Consider the following 11,237-nt stretch of genomic DNA (forward strand, 5'->3'; position numbering starts at 1 on the left):
ACAGTGTGTGTGAGAAGCCAGGCTGGGTGTAGGAGACAACTTAACATTTTATGGGGGATAAATGTGATGAATGTGTTTAGCAATTTTCTCCAAACTGGTAGATGTCTTCCTCTCAATGCTAGTGCTGGTTTTCCAAATGCTGTACTCATGAGAGCGAAGACTAGGCCATTTACACCTTATTCCACGTCCTCAGTTTCCCACAGGTGGGAGGACCTTGGTTGGCTTATAGGACTTCTGGGAAAAGGAGCTCTGGAGCTCAGGCAGGAGCAGGTGCCTAGGCTAGTCTGTCTGAGGGCGGTGTTGGCCTAGTCCCCCCTCTCCTGGTTCTGAGCTGTCCTTAGTTTCCTCCAAAGGGACCGTGCCCACTGGGTGGCTTTCCAGACTTGGTGTCAATGGGACATAACATGGTGAATGTGGGTGCCAGGCCTGTCCCCTCCCTTGGGGCACTGAAGATGAAGAAATGGGAGATGAGGGAATGGACTGGATTTGGGATCCTGGAAACATGGAATTAATGAGGGGATGGGAACTCAGGGGCCTGGCTTCGCGATGAACCGATCTAAAAATTTGGGTGTTAGGGTTTCAGATTCGGGAGGCCAGATTCATGAATTCAATATGGCCTCATAAACTCAGATTTATGGTTTCTGAATTAGGGGGCGGGGGTGGGAAGCCAAGGATCCAGATGTGAGGGGATTTGTGAGGGGGCTTTAAGAAAGATGAGTTGTGTTGCTGACTTTGGGGTGAGTCAACTTGTTTGCATAGATGGGGCCAGGTAGATCCTAGGGGTGGCACTGACCACCCAGCCAAAGGGGAAAAAAAAAAGTTATGAGTTGGGGATGACCCAAAAATTGAAATTTAGAGTCGAAGGCTGCCCTGGGTGGGGCAAATGGTTAGGTACTTGGCTGCTCACCTGAGTGTTGGTGATTTGAATCGCCCAAAGGTACCAAGGAAGAAAGGCCAGTGGCTCTATTCTGAGAGATCACGGCCACTGAATTGGGAACCTAGACAGCACAGTGGTGCTTGGAAGCTCCTGGGATGGCTATGCATCCGATCTGCCTGCATAGGAGGCGCACCTGTATTCCTAGTCTCACACCCAGGCCCCATGACGAAGTCCCTGCCATTTACCATGGGATGCTGGCCAGAAGTCCTGGTCCATAGAAGTTTCCACAACCCTCTGGGGCGGGGCGTCAGGAACTAATTTTTCAGAAGCCTCTGCACTGTCTCAGTCTCCACTTGTCAGCTTCAGTGTGGAGTCTCAGATCCCTCAGATTGGATGGGTGGGAGCAGGGGAAGTGGCTATGTCACCCGCTGCGCTGACCCAAGCTGGGTGGAGGTGGGGCAGGGGCGGCAAAGCCACTGCTTCGGTTTCTGGCTGGATGTCTGCCGGTGGGGGGCAAGGGGAGCCTAGCCTGGGTTGAGTCTGGAGGCTGGATACAGTCATGGGGCCTGAGCCCCTCTGCATCCCAGCAGGAGTTGACAGATTCAGGCCCCAGAGGGGCCCACGTGCTCTGCTTGCTCCGTGCAGCCGGGAGCATTTATAAAAACCTAGTCAGAGTTTGTCCCTCTCCTGCTTGAAACCATCCCAGAGGCCCTGTGTCATGCTGGGAAAGCCAACGTCTGGAGTGGAATTGGAGGCCTGGCACCTTCACACTCCTCGGCCTCAGCTCCACTGCAGCCACCCAGGCCTCCAGGTTGCTCCTTAAGGAAGCCAGGCCTGATCCTGTCTCGGGGCTCTGCACTTGCTGTTCCTGCTCCCCAGAGGCTCACGGCTGACTCTCCCCCTTCTCAGGTCTCGGCTTGAATCCCATTGAGGCAGGCAACTGACTACTCTGTTTTAACATGAAAAAAAAAAACAAACCCACCACCCTGAGATGTAGTTCACATACCCTAACATTCTTCTGAAGTGCATAGTCAGAGTCGTACAACCATTACCTAATTCCTGAACATTTTCATCATCCCCAAACAAACTCCGTAGCTGTTAACAGTCTCCCTCCCTTTAGCTCCTGGCAACCACAAACCTACTTTCCGTCTCTGGATTTGCCTCTCTGGACAGGTCTGATCAATGGAGTCATCGGCTACGTGGCTGGGACTGATGTAGTAACGTACTGCTTTTCAAGCTCATCCATGTTGCAGTCATTGGTCACCTCCTGCTGGGCTGGCCACCCTCAGATCCTGTTGAAACTTGTTTCTATATTCTGTGCAGAGTTGGCCAATTTGTTGAGGATGCCTCATTCCTTGGTGTTTGCTTCACGGCTCCCCTCTTGGAAATGGCTGTCTCCTCTGTTCTTTGAGATCCAGCTGTCTCTGTGTCTCCTCCTTTGTTCTTTAGATCCAGCAGCCAGGAATCTGGTCAAGACTTGGCCCCACGATGTAGGCTGGCACCTGGGACTCTGGGCAGAAAGTTCTTAGTGCTCATCCCTGGGCAGTCACCCTGGGCCTTGAGAGGTCCAAGACAAAGCCGAAGCCCCCGCAAAAGACAGGGCCGGGAGACACCTTCCCAGGAGGGAGGCCACTGTGGAAGGGAAGCTTCCAAAGCAAGAGGACTCTCCAGGGATGCCCACTTTCTAGTACCCCAGGGTCTTCCTTAAGAAACTAGTGGTGCACGTGGCCAGGGCAGCAAGGTGCTTGTCTGGTGCTGCACCCAATGTTAGCTGTGTTGGATCCACAAGCGGTACTCCAGCCTTGTGCTGTATGTGCGCCTTGTGGCAGCTCCAGGTCCTTCCCTCAGGAGAGGCCCTTCCTGGGACCCGAGGGCGGGAAGATGAGGGCGGGAAGACGTTTCAGAAGGGCACGCGGCATCTTCAGCAGCGGTGTGGGTGAGTTGGGTCAGGCCACGTTGAACGCTGGAGGGCTCTGGTCAGGGAGAAGTCACACGAGTGGGTGCAGCATGAAGCCTTCAGCCAGCCTGCTAAAGCCCAGTGCACGCGTGCTGGCTTTGGGGGTGGCAGAGCTGTTGGCAGTACCTTTGAGCTGCAGCAACACCAACCACCACCCCTGCAAAGAGCAGCCCTTCACCTGTGGCACCTGTGTCTCCGTGCTCAACTTGGTGCTTGTGAGCTAGCACCGGACGCCCAGGGGGTTCTTCAAGCCCTCTAGCTACTGCTTCAACCTCAGTGAGCACAGTAAGCTGCTGCAGAGCTACAGACCACGGGCTGGCTGTGTCTTGCAAAGGGAGGCAGACCCTGGGGCTGGACATTTGGTGTGGAGACACCCACAGACTCAGAAACCATAGCTGGTGGGTGGGTTCTGTCTCACAGAGGACAGAGCAGAAGTGCCCCCGAGGGAGCAGACTTGTCCTTTCTCCTGTGGAGCAGCTGGGTGGCTTCAACCAGATCCTCCATTTAGTAGCTGTGGTCTGGTCTTACCCACTGCACCACCAGGGCTATTTACAGAATCGGGTAAGAAGAGCGGAGCATTCCCAGTGCCCTTGGAGGAGTCACAGCAGGGACTGGAGGCTGGGGCGGTCAGAGAGGTTGGCTCACGGAGCTGATGCACATGCCAGGCCACTTCATAACATTGGCTCTCTTTGTGCGAGGCAGGGTTTTCTCGAGGGTAGGAGCCTCAGGGTAGGTCCAGACAAAGTGGGGTTATATGAGGCGCAACCACCTCATCCCATTCAGGAGAGCAAACAAGGAGCCGTAGCTTTGGGCCCAGGGCATATTCATATAAGGAGCAAATGAGCCAGCCCACTGTTAAGTCAATACTGGAAAGGTGGCATGGTTTGGTATCCAGTCTGTTACAACATGGTTCGCTAAAACTCAAAAATGTAGCAGCCTCTTCCCCCTGCAGTAAAATTCCTTTTAAACTTGGTCAGCAAGTTTGGGCAAATGACCATCCTGGCAAACAAGGCCATTGAGATAAGCAATGATGCCGCGACCCTTGACTACAGTTCATGTGTGGTGACCTTCCAACCATAACATTATTTTCGTTGCTACTTCATAACTGCATTTTGCTACTGTTATGAATCGGACGACCCCTGTGAAAGGGTCGTTCGACCCCCAAAGGGGTGGCGTTCCACACATTGAGAATCTCTGCCTTAGGGAGTGACAACACCAAGGACTTCCCTGTTATACGTGCCCTGGAGCTGCTGCTTGGTTTAGGATATATAACTTCTTTCATTGATTTTTCAGTGGTCTGTTATACTGTGGTCTCGTGTGTGCAATAGCATTATAAACAAGATTGAAACGCTGTAACAGTGGCCAGTGTGACACACAGACACGAGGTCAGCACATACTGCTTGGAAAGTGGCCCCTTGGACCTGCTCAACCCAGCTGCCACTAACCCTTAATTTGTAAAACGAAGGATCTATGAAGGTCAATAAATCCAAGTGCAATAAAACGATGCAACAAGTATGTCTGTGATTCCGAAACAATTTTGTCTCATCTCAAAAAGAGAAACCTTATAGCAATTGGTTGTCACTCCCCATTTACACCCCACCCCACCCCCGCAAATCCTGGCAACCACTGAACTATACAAGTAAGCTGTGTTCAGCGTCACAATAGTTTCTGCGGCATTTTTCCCAAGCAGGAAACAAAATTTCACAGCTGCACACTGTTCTCTGAAATCGGCCATCCCAAAAAATGAGGTTCAAGTAAAACTGCTTTCATGAAAAAATTCACTGTGACCAGAAAGAACCTACCAGGCGACGCCATTGGGTGCATGAACTCAGAGGGAATTGCTCAATGCTTGCCTAGCAAGGGGGTGGGGTTGGACTACAATGGGGTGGAGTTTTTTCCCCTTTTGGGGGTGGGATACCGCCTCATGTCTACACAGGGAAATACCCAGCATAATAATGAAGTACTTGAATATGTTAATCTGGGTTGACTAGAGAAACAAATTCATAGACATTCATGTGTGTGTAAGAGAGAACTTTCTATCAAAGAGTAGTTGCATTTAAGAAAACATCCAGCCCAGTTCAGTCCAGATCAAGTCCATAAGTCCGATATTAGCCCATATGTCCAATACCAATCCATAAATTCCTCTTCAGACTCACGCAACACATGCAGTGATGCTGAATGCAGGAAGACGACAGGCCAGTGGGTAGAAAGTCTTGTGGATCCAGTGGCTGTGGAAGCATCTCAGTGCTGACGGGGGTCTCCACATGGCTCCTCCAGCTCCAAGGCTCTATCAGCATAGCTTCCTGTGGCTTGTCAGCACGAAGAGGAGCAGCGAGAGTGTGTTTGGCTTCCAGGTAACTGCATATCTCCATAGCACCTCCAAATGTGGTCATCAAGCGACGGCTTGATTGGCAGACTAAACACCCCTTCACTTAAGTTGGCACCCGATAATGTAACTACCACATTAGGGCACTAGCCTGTGGGTGTCGGTTGTGGGTCAGTTTTGCCTCAGATCACTCCTCCTCTCTTCTGGGAACAACTAACTCAGCCATTTCTCCCCTGCTTTTCTAGGTCAGCCACCAAGAACCCAAATCAGCCGGAATGTGCAGCAGGGAGCAGCCCCTGGGCCCCAGGAGAGGACCCTCTGGGAGGACAGGGCAGGGGGCCCCCCTGCAGGAGGAAATTCTATATGGAGGGCCAATGTTATAAATGGATGAGATCAACTACACCACTATATGAATAATTAAAGCCTTTATTAAGCAGCTGGACCAAGACTAGGGTAGCACTTATAAACCTCGTGTTCCAGAACAAAAAAATCCCAAAATTCTTATAGTTCAAAATAGGGGGTTTGCTCAAGGGAGGGATATTCTAGCCCTTACATTATTATCAGATTGGCTGGGTAACGGGGTTGGGAGGAACAGCACTGTTGCAGGCGCTAATTCAAGGTCTTACAGTGTACATTTTTTGCTAACTGGGCAGGCAGGGTTTGGAGATGTCTCGGAAGAGTCAAGGTCTTGTTGGGGGAGCAGGGGAAGGGAAGAGGAGAAGGGGGGTTAACTGCTAGCAGGGGTTAAAGGCACTTTGAGACACGATGGAGTTCCTCCTGTGAAGCTCAGTCACTACAGGGGCGATGGCAACCCTATGACCCACTCTGAAGCTGGACTGCTGGTGTGGAGCTGTTGGTGCGGCCTCTTCTCAGGACTCGATCTGGTCACCCTGCACCCTGGGGACAGCCCCTGATGTCCAGCTTGAGTCAGGACCTGCAGCCTGGACCCCTCCCCAATGAGGCCTGCAGAGCACCCCGGTAGGGACAGGCCTCCTCCAAGTGACCACTGCAGCGGCCAGAGGTTATCTGGTGTCAGCCAGTTGGGGTGCTCACAGGACAACAGGCTGGGCGCCCAGACTGTCACCAGGCCCGTGAAATGGAGTCCCTCTGGGGAAGCCCCAGGCCTGGAGACCACCTGGGCCTGGAGGAGCCAGGACAGCCCCGAGGCTGTGTGCTATACAGTGAGGTTATACAGTCATCACTACTACCAGTAATGATGTAATTACTCCCCCCTCCCTTACCCTCAGGGAATCACTACTCCCGTTACTATTTCTGAAGGCTTTATCTATCTTGGATTTCATGCATCAAACGATCTTAATTATACAAATGAACATCCACAAGTCTATGAAGACAGTTTAAAGGAATCCAGTGCAGCCTATTATTAAGTACCTACTGTGGGCCATGTTCTCTGATGCTCCAGATGCTGTGGAGATGCGTGTCAGCCCATACCCCAGGTATGCCAGGTGGCCCAGCCAGGTTCACACCAGGTTTCCCCTTCAGCAAGTGTTTGGTCCAGTTGCAAACACCTCTACAACCTAGTGGCTTCCAGTAACTGGAGGAACACTTAATGTCCTTACAGTGTATGCGGGGCAGGAATTTGGGAAGTGCTGAGCTGGGCTGGGTTGCTGCAGTTCAGGGTGTGTCACGGACTGTGGTCAAGCTCTGGCCAGGTGGCCAGGACAGCGGTCGTCTGACGCTGTGGCTGGAGCTGTAGGGGCCACTTCTAAGACGGCTGGTCGTCTCACGCTGTGGCTGGAGCTGTAGGGGCCACTTCTAAGACGGCTGGCTCGCACCCTCCTTCCACGGACACACCTTGTCTCCTCGAGCGAGTTTATGCGGTGGAGAGTTTGTGGCAACCCTATGTCTGGGTGGCAGGTCTCTTCTAGTGGCATGTGCGCTCTTCATGCCTCTGTGTCACACTTTGGTCATTCTCACGGTATCTCCGACCTGCCCACGTGCTGTTCCGCGTACAATAGGCCACAGTAGAGTGTGAGCACAGCTTCCACGTGCATGGGGAAACCAAGAACCAAGTGTGACTCGCTGTATTCAGAGGTGTCACTGTTGCGGCGGTCTGGATCCGAGCTCTTCCCATCTCCTAGGCATGCCTGAATCGGGGTGTTCAGCCCACGCCAGGTGTAGCACCAGCCAGCCTGACGTGAGTGGTGACTGTACAGGAAGGTGTTGGCAAACAGCTTGTCCTTCATCAAGCCCTGCCAGAAGGACCAGGAAGTGGCTCTGCAGGGGCAGAGATGGCTGTCAGACTCCCATAGGGAGCAGGGCCCTTTTCTGGCATGCAAATCCGTCCTGACGAAAGACGTCCAGATTGGCTGACCATGGCTGTTTATAAATTAGCTCAAAACGTACTGGCTTGAAGCAACAATAAACCCTGTTCATCCCTCACAGTTGTGTGTATGTGTGTGTTTTAAAGAGCAGTTTAATTGGCATATCATTCACAAAGTTATCAGTCAATAGTAATCATACTCAGAAGAGTTGGACAGTCATCTTCGCAATCGATCCTTGTCCCACAGTTCTTTTTTTAATTTTTAATTTATGATTATTTTTCTCCCCGCACAGCTCTTGTGGGTGAGGAATTCAGGAGCCACTCGGCCGAGAGGTTGTAGCTCCTTCAGGACTGGCATGAGATTGTAGCCGAGACGGGAAAGGCCGGGTCACCTGCACTTGTTAACAGAGGCCAAATCGGTCAACACCAGCTGGGCAGTCATGAAATGAGCCACCACAGGCAACGTTCATTTGCTTTTTTGACAGGTGGGAACGTTCTGCCTCACTCTCTGAGTTCTATGACGACAGGTGAAGACTAGCCCCCAAACCACATGCTCGGTAACTCACAAAGGTGAGCCCTCGACTTCCCTTTGCCATTTCAACTCTTTCACAACTTCCCTGACGCTGCCCTGACTCATCCAATCATCGCTGGGCTGGGTCTCAAAAGAAGAATGCAGGAGGCAGCCCTCTGACGACACTCCTCATGGCCTTTGCCTCCTGATACTCATATCCTTGCGATTCCTTTCCCTCGAATGCCGGCTGGACATGGTGAGCAATTTGCTTCAGCGGAGGAGAATACGATCGAAGTGATGGATGTCCCTCCATGAGGAAGTTATAAAAACACGGCAGCAAGGCAGACTCCCTGGCCTAAATTCAGAAAGGGAGAGAACTGACATCAGCCTCAGCTCAAAGTCGATTCCCATGAGGCCAGACACACCTCCATATGCCAACCATGTTTTGTGTTGAACCAATTTTGACACCAGTCATTCCTCCCACGACACTCTCTACTACTCTGCCAGGTTCAGAAATTCACGGCCGTGGCCACGCAGGACGCTTAGACCACACTCACTATTGTGGGACTTCCCAGAGAAGTCGCAGGTTTACAGTCTCGAAAACCCAGAGGGGCAGATCTGCCCTGTCCTGTAGGGTCCCTCTGAGCGGAAGAGACCCAAGAACATCGGACTTCCTCTCTCTCCAACACTCACTGTGATCGAGTCCATACTGACTCACAGCTGCCCTGCAGGACAGGGCAGAGCTGCCCGTGAGCGGCCCGAGACTGTCTGTTGACGGGGCAGAGCCCGTCTTTCTGCTGCAGAGCTGCTGGTGCTCTCAAACGGCTGGCCTGTGGATGGAAGTCCAGTGTGCAACCACTACGCCCCCACTCCCACCCCCTTAACAAGGAATACTTCTATTTTAAAAACCACATTTCTGCTGAAAGACTGCATGTTTTATAGACAGTCATTTGGTGTCAGGCCTTCTGACAGCGTCACCTGGTGTGGTCTGCAAGGCCCGCTCCCACCCCCACCCCGCCCTTGATGGCACTGGTTCTGAGCCAGAGACTGGGCCAGTTTGCTGACGCCAGCAACAGTGGGCAGGGCCAACAGCCACAGCTGGCCAGAGGATGTGGCATGTCAGGACCTGTGGGAGGGGGTCACCCACACAAGGAGGGAGGGGAGGCAGGAACTGGGGGCTTCAACCTCAGAAAAAAAAACAAAAATGAAAGACTGAGACTGAAGTCCCTTTGACCTCCCCTGCATGTCCTACCCCCACCCCCAGTGCTCCAGGTTGCACAAGAATTTCCCTCCCTGAAAGGGCAGAGGTCTGGTTCTGGGGAAAGGGAGTGGTCCAAAGGGCCATGTGGGGTGGCCCTGCCATGTCAGCTCTCATCTGTTTTCAGCGGCCCCACCCTCCCTGTTCTGCCTCCATGCTCCTCCACACCTGTGGTGGTCCAGAGTCTTTTATTTTATTTGGGCTTGATGGAGGTGGGGGAAGGTGACTGTGGTGATGGTAGTTGTGGTGATGGGGTGGTAGTAGTGGTCAGTCGTCATGGTAATGGTGGTGATGGGGTGGTGGTAGTGGTCAGTGATGATGGTGGTGGTGTGGGGGGTAGGGTAGATGGTGGTGATGATGAGGTGGAGGTTATGGGAAGGTGGTAGTGGTAGCCATGGTGCTGCTGGTGGTGGCGTGGAGTTAAAGTTAGGGTAGGAGGTGGGAGTGAGAGTGGAGGGAGGAGGGGGATGGGAGTGGATAGGAGTCTGTTTTACACAGATAAATACTTGGAATGCTTCCAGCTCCTCGTGGATCCAGTATCTCACCCACGTGCCTCAGGTTGGCTCAGTCCCCAACAGGAAGCGGCACTTAGGGCCCTATCCTGGCACCACTGTTGTTCGTGGGCCAGGAGGTAGGAAAGAGAATCCACACGTACATAGGTGATTCTCAGGGGGATGCCTGCACGGAGCAGAACCGGGCCAGAGAGGGGCTCTGCAGGCCAGGGACTTTTGCAGGTGTATGTCCCAGGAACCAGAGTTCAGGTGACAAGAAGATACAGGCTAGAGAGAAAATGAACTTTGCTACAACATCCACTTATATGCAAGGGGGGGGGGGCAGGCCACACCCCTAATGAAACTCCCATTCAACTGGCTTCACATGAGATTTGGTTGTGGAATGTGATTACATTCTATTACATGATGTCAACACCCATGGAAACTGCAGTCAAGGAACTGAAACACTTACTCCATTGGGCCAATTGGCTGATAAAGACCTCTTTGGAGTGTCAAAAGGCAAAGATGTTACCTTAAGTGATAGTTAGGTTTATTATGCCAACCTGGCCAGCAGGAACATGTGGGCAAAGATTAATTAGGTCACAGTTTGGTTGGAGGGTAAAGAGATAAATGGCTCTCTCTTGCTCTTTGGTGACTGGACCAATGTGCTGCTGCTCTAACTAGTTCTCTGCCTCAACTTGTGAGCTACACTACCTGTGGGCCAAGCCAACCCATGGATCGTTGCCAGAGCTTGAGGCTCCTTTGAGACCTGTTTAGCTAGCTGTGCGGCTGGTGCATACACATTGGTGCTTGAGTTCCTGATGCCATCAGGACCTGAGCTACTGACTGTTGCTGACCCACCCTGCTGTCTGCTGTCTTCCAGCAGATTCTGCCTGTCTTGCCTGAGGGCAGACTCCACTGTCTGCTTCCTTGACCTTGGATCAAAGCCCCTTCCATGAGTTGAAGGACTTCCAGTCTATTAACTGTTTAACTGTTCCATGAAAGTGAGTTGAACTCAGCCCTCTGTACTGCTGTGTGGACTAATTAACTGTTATATTCCTTCACGCTGTATAAACCTACCACTATATCTCTCTCTATATATACACACATATATATATCCTGGTTTTGTTTTTATAGAGAACCCTCCCTAACACACCTTAGGGCTCAGGTGTGCCTGACTTAGGCCAAGGTATTTTCATTCGCCTCATGTGCATGGAAAGGCTGGAGATGAACATGGGAGACAGAAGAAAAATGGATGCGTTTGAATTATGGAGTTGGCTAAGAATAACAAAAAGATATTCTTTTCGATGGGAGACAAGAATTAATGAACCTGGGGTTCCAGAAGTTACTTTTTAAGCTAGCGTGGGATTCAGTGTGGTCTCTCTGAGCTTCTGCAATGGTGTACCATGACCAGAGCCAGAAAGGGCAGAGGGGATGGTGCAGTGCAGCAACCTCGTCTTCAGATATTTACAAGTTAGATCCTGGATTTAGGTGTGGCTCTCTGAGCAAACGAGTATGTGGACCGAGGCCATATCT

The 11,237-nt window shown here is 51.9% G+C and overlaps 1 long non-coding RNA gene across 1 annotated transcript in view; it reads right to left on the reverse strand.

Moving 5' to 3' along the window:
• Positions 1-8,248: 8,248 nt before the first annotated feature.
• Positions 8,249-11,237, reverse strand: part of LOC123521932 — a 16,820-nt gene continuing 13,831 nt past the window's right edge. Inside the window, exon 3 of the long non-coding RNA XR_006680279.1 lies at positions 8,249-8,307. This is a non-coding gene — a long non-coding RNA (uncharacterized LOC123521932). The remainder of the gene's footprint in view (positions 8,308-11,237) is intronic.

This window comes from Echinops telfairi, unplaced genomic scaffold, assembly GCF_000313985.2.
Source record: "Echinops telfairi isolate 266 unplaced genomic scaffold, ASM31398v2 ScPeMD7_655;HRSCAF=1070, whole genome shotgun sequence".
Lineage (NCBI taxonomy): Eukaryota > Metazoa > Chordata > Mammalia > Afrosoricida > Tenrecidae > Echinops > Echinops telfairi.